The 6,000-nt window shown below is 38.9% G+C and overlaps 1 long non-coding RNA gene across 1 annotated transcript; it reads left to right on the forward strand.

Moving 5' to 3' along the window:
• The first annotated feature begins 2,443 nt into the window (after positions 1 to 2,443).
• LOC122841788 lies at positions 2,444 to 5,428 on the forward strand. The gene is made up of 3 exons (XR_006372445.1): positions 2,444 to 2,560; positions 5,189 to 5,240; positions 5,346 to 5,428. It is a non-coding gene; the product is annotated as an uncharacterized LOC122841788 (long non-coding RNA).
• Positions 5,429 to 6,000: the final 572 nt, after the last annotated feature.

Here is a 6,000-nt window from a genome sequence, read left to right on the forward strand (position 1 = left end):
TGGTTCAACTATATGACAGAGTGGAATCTATTAAATAGTTTTAACATGCAATAGAAATATGTATGTGATCACAGCTTTGTTGTAAAAAATGTGGTCCCAAGGTAAATAAAAAAACAAAACAATCATTTGTAAACCCGATGCAATGTAAAACACACAAAAATGCTAAAATACATTGCTCAGATTTTTACTGCTTCATTTTTATTTATAGCAGTCGAGGGCAACATATATCCTTTTTAAAGCCCGTTTAATTCAGTGCCATGGGAACATCTGATAAAACTATCTCTACACTTCACTCCCACTGTGCTTTAGCCAAATATGCCTAATATGTTTCTATTGGCAGAACATTTTTAATGTGAGATGGTGCTGGAGTTATTTCAGTTCAAATGTTCATAAAATGGACCATGTGGAAGTTTTTACCTCGGAGCCGTTTAAGCATTGGTAAGAAAGAAAGAGAGAAAGAAAGAAAGAGAGAAAGAAAGAAAGAAAGAAAGAAAGAAAGAAAGAAAGAAAGAAAGAAAGAAAGAAAGAAAGAAAGAAAGAAAGAAAGAAAGAAAGAAAGAAAGAAAGAAAGAAAGAAAGAAAGAGACTCCAGCTATTTATTAAAGTTTTACAGCAACACCATCACAGCATCCCCGTTTGGTAAGGAGATGATGACACTTTAAATTGAAATCAACTTTTAATCGCACAGTAAAATGACACTCCAACTATTAAATGCAACCTATCAAAAAGTTTTATGTGGTATTTTTACAAATTCACTAAACAGAATAACTGATACACAGTTGGATTGGTTCTAATTTTCCATGTGATCCAGTCCTTCAAGAGTCCAATCTGTTTGTCAGTGCAGAGCTGGAGAGCCTTGCAGGCTCATAAATCTGACAATGCTTACCAAGCACCAATTTCTCCCTCATTAGAGCTCCACAAGCTGTGAAGGGATCTGAAAAAAAAACACACACCAGTTTCAGAATAAACTAGCAGCCGAATCACTCGGGTAGAGGCTCTAGCACCTTAACAATTAGCGTCTTAACAGTCTTTTCCTAATGAATTTGAGCTAATTTTACAGCCAAACATGCAGATTTAACAACCTGTGAATAAGTGGGAGACATTCCTGAAGTCATTAACTCTGACAACTATTCATACAACTGCCTGCTTAAACCCTAGAAAGAAAAAAAGAAGTTGATGGGTTTGTGATGTCCACTCTGTTTGCAAGGGTGTGCGGCAAACCAAGAGGACATCACTTTTCATCCTGAAATGTTGCCCTGTGGGTGGATATCCTCCTCCTTTGAAGCATAAAGTACAGCCGCATTGACACTTAAAATGTCTTCTCTTCACCTCCCACACTAAGCCTTAGCCCTTCAGTTGAGCTTCAGCCTCTTCTCTCAAGGGAAACATGTATGTCACGGACAGCAGGTGTGAAGGAGAGATTAGAAAATACAAGAGAAGAGGAGGAGAAAGGAAGGGAGAGCAGGAACATAAAAAAAAGGGGGGAGGTGGCACACAAGGTTAATGTTGACTGGGTGTTTGCCGGTTCCTTAATTTGTATGCAAGCAAGTTAAGTTAATTTTGCCTGCTTGTGCATCAGCTGTGCACATACGCCGGTAATAGCCTTTGCTTCTCCTCAGAGGCCGTCGCTCGTCAGGTCTGCATGATGGACAGCTTGATGGTTGGCACCGCCAGATGAAGAGAGCTCCAAGGCCATCCAGTCCTCAGAGCAGCAATTATCTCTTAGCCTCAGCCCCACACTGTGGGTCTGCATGAGAATGAGCCTTGAGCCATGCCTCCACGTCTGGCATCCTCCCTTTGAAACTACACACCATGTACTCATACAACACATGCTCTACATACCAATGTGGCTAATGCGCTGAGGTGCATCTCTGTCTAGTCTCTCTTATGTTCGTTTTTCCTATAGTGACTTGCAGACTGCTTCTAAAATATAAAAAAACAATGCCAGCATGTGAAAAGAGAAAGAGCTAACAAGGAGGCAGAAATCGACAGGTGAGCCCAGCGTTCAGTAACGACACAGGGACGTAATTTCGGAGTATTCAAGGCAAAACTTGATTTTCTTAAATAACTTTTGAGAAACAGACATAAACCAGCCGGTCTGTAGCAAATGTCTAACGAGCATTAATTTCTTCTCAATAATCAGGAACGCAACAACAACAATCCTCTCACAAACGTTTTAAAATAATTCAGCAAGGAAAATTAAATGTCAATTCCTTTATGGTACAATTCTGGCAGCGACAGTGAACATGAGAACTTTTTACTAAAAACACTAAATGGAAATTAGTGAGATGAAATCTGTCCGACTTGTTTGGCAGAAACAGCAGGCACATATGGCTCATAAACAAACATCAAACTACATTCAATATTAGCCTGTTTGTTTATTTGCTTGCCAAGCCCACCACTTACACTGGTGTTTTGTGTCTGTGCCCAGAACAAACATAATTTCAAGAGAATCCTTCTCAACCAGCTGAAGATGCTTGTACTTCCCGCCTCTGACCCCCTGAGATGAAACGTCAAACACTTCGCAGCTGCTCTGCACTTTCTTTTCTCACAGTAGCAGGTAAGTTCTCGAGTTTTGGAAGTCGTCCTGACTACTTCTGTTCTGAATGGAGAATGTAAAGTAAAATGACAAGTTATTTAAGTAGTACATTTACTTTTAAAAGTACACAGTCTGATCTAGATCCAAACCAGAATTTACTAAATTGTGTTTCTCAAGCTTTGCCTCTCCTCCTGTCACGCATTGTCTCCACGTTGTCTTTTAAATAATGTCGTAAACAAAATCACAGACTGAATAAAGAATTACCCAAAAAATATCTGAAAAGAGTGCTGACCAGCTGTACCTTGTACCAACTCTGTTCGTTTTCGTGCAAAAAAATAAAATAAAATAAAATCATTCAAATGATGACAGAACTGTGAAAATAAAGATAAACCCTTACAGATTTGCCTTTTCAGATCTAACAAATTTTGTAACACTTATCTCAAGAACACATCTTTGTGAGACTTTTTTTTCTGACCAATCCTGTTCAGGGTTTTGGGGACCAACAAGACACACTTAAAGGTTAACTAGAACTTGCAATTAACCCAATTTGAATGTTTTGGACTGTGGGAGGAAACCAAAATACCTAGGGAAGTCACACACCTGCACATAACAGGATTTTGCCCCCAAGGCAAAAACTTTAACCTCAGACTTCTTTAATGTGAGGCAATACCAAAATCCTCTCCACTGAACTGGACACAGCCGCAAGCATTAAATTAACAACTCAAACTGCAACGATGAGGCTATGTTGGTATCAGAGTGGGCATCAGCAAATGCACCAGTAGCTCATCTATAATGTACTGCCAAATACTGACAAAGAACGCCTCGCAGAAAAAACATACATCAGCCTCAGTGACAGCATCAAGCAGATGGCCTGGACCAAATACAGGAAAAAAACAGAACATGAACATAAAAGTTTATCTTTTCTAAATCTAATTTTGTTTGCACATTAACTGCCTGCAGTGGCAGTTTAAATACGTTTGAGATCAAGAATGTATGCATGTATATCGGGAACATTGCATTAGCTTTTGGTTGATCTAACATTTACCCTGGAGGAAGTCTAGGTATGTCTGCAGCTGCAGAGAGGGACCAGGTGTTGTTTATGTGGCGACTTGTAGGAAGAACTATGGGTAGAAGAAAATACCTCTCTCATCAAAACAAATATGAAGACTTTGTTCTTCCAAGTGGGACGATTATTAGCCCAGGGTTGAAATGGCACTGCATTGATAAGTCAGGATAAATAAAGATAAATCTGAAGAATTAGTAATCTGCACCGACTAAAGCTTAAAAGAAAAACTAAAAGAAAAATAACACATTTCTTTGTTAAACAAGTGGGAGCCTGGGGGTCAGAGTGTGTCGAAATTCTTGCCTCTTTGCTCGCTTCGCCCGTGTTTTTGTCTTGACCGTCTTTATTGTGGACTAACGGACAGAGGACACACAGCACACAGAAACACACATAGCAACTCCTGCTCCTCTGTGTGCTCTGCTAATATTTACATTGTCAGGCTGAACACAGCCACTATTGAATTTGGCCATTCAAAATAATGTTTGACTAGCATTAGATCAACAGCAAAGGAACACCGTGTGGGCAATATGACCAGTGTGCCTCCGGTTGTAGCACACATGGAAAAAGGAAAACAGCCAATGAGTTGGTGACATTTTTGACTCCAGCTACACATTTAGTGCGCCATCGTTTTCTGCTGCAGTTTGGAGTTTTGCAAGTGGAGTTTGATGTTAGAGCTCGACCAAATGTGCACAACGGCAAAATAAATGAATAAAGAAATTAACATCTGCCACCTCGCCCCATTCAACTTAGAATTAAATGATCATCAAACAATCCATAAAATGTGAATTAACTTTATGTTTGTTATGGTAGTTGTGTTGGTTATGTATGTTAGCTACGATTCAGTGTTTATTTAGTTGACTGCCTACCATAAATGGGAATGTTTTCAGAGGAAGATTCAAGAAGAGAAAAGAAGACAGATCTAGATGAACAGGGATTTGGGGTGATGTCAAAACATGCACAGGGCATCGAAGGGAGTGTGTGTTTCATGGCTAGTGCTGCCATCTAATGGTGATAGAGGTACTACTTTCACCAGAGTTTAGAACAAAGCAACATAATTCGCATTTGAATCAGTAAAAAAAAAAAAAAAAACATATATAATTTACCAAATTGATTAACACACAGTTAAACCACAGAAAGATTACTAATAAACTAATAAATAGAAAGATGAGTGAGTTGACCAAAATATAAACTGTTCTCAGCAAAGTTGTTGTTAAAAGTTAAACAATCTTGACAGTGTATAACATCAACTCTACCAAAGTATTTGAACAATGTGATTTAACGTTGACCCCCACATAAAAGTAAATAACACTAAGGCAATTAAGCATTTAAAGCTATGTAGCTGAGATTCATAGTTAAACATGGGCAGGTGAATAACTCATTCAAAGTTAAGCCTGAAAACTCAACATAACCTTTAGAGCTCCTCCTCTGATTAAACAACTTACGCAATGATGTGCGTTCAGAAGAACCTTTAAGGTCGTTGTTCTTTCAGGGTCAGTTTTCAGTGTAACCAGCTGAGCTTTAGCAATTTGTCAGTCCTGCTGTGACGTGATCTGATCAGAGTCTCCGTTTTAAATGCTCTCTTTCAGCGCCTTGGCCACAGACTCACTGACTTGTAACAGAATGACGTCGTTCTTGAAGGTCAGCCTGGACCAGCTTGAAAGTTTGTGTGTGGTGCCATCTCTGGTATTTGGGCAATATTCGATAACTAACCAAATATTGTTTTCACTTTTTTTTTTCCTGAAGCTTAATTCTGAGAACTGAACTGCTGTGAAACAGACCACAAACATCAAATATTTGGTTTTGTGAAAACATGAACAAGGTTCCCTGAAGGTTGACAGGTAGTCTGATCACGTCAGGCTCGCTTCGCCTCGAACTAAACACACACAGTAATGCTTCAGAACCACCATGCTTCTCACAATAAACCATGTCAAAAATACTATCTTTGGCAGACTATTAGAACAATAAAAGTTTTTGTCAGTCACATAATTTTGTGATTTAATAAGAGCTGGATTGACAACAAGGGCATTGAAGGAAAGAAACAATGTTACGGCGTGTCAAGAACTATTTATGGTCAACATTTTTAACCCCTAAAGAGAAAATTCAAATTTAGTGGTTTTTGCCTGCTTGTGCATCTGATCTGTAACAGATTACAAAACTATTTAGATCTAACTGCATGCAGAAATACACAGAAGAGTTGAACAACAATTCCCTTCAGTGGTAGTTTTCTTCATGACTTTCAGTTTCTCAAAATGTGGTGGAGAAATTTTGGGAAACCTTTCTTTTCAACGGTGTGTCAGTGTATTAAGGGTTGCATAAATATCCACAACAGTATGATTGGGTTAAGCTCTTGACACCTGATGTACTTTAGAGGTGCCCAAGTCAAGACCTCGAGGGCTAT

Source organism: Gambusia affinis, linkage group LG02, assembly GCF_019740435.1.
Source record: "Gambusia affinis linkage group LG02, SWU_Gaff_1.0, whole genome shotgun sequence".
In the NCBI taxonomy this organism is placed as follows: domain Eukaryota; kingdom Metazoa; phylum Chordata; class Actinopteri; order Cyprinodontiformes; family Poeciliidae; genus Gambusia; species Gambusia affinis.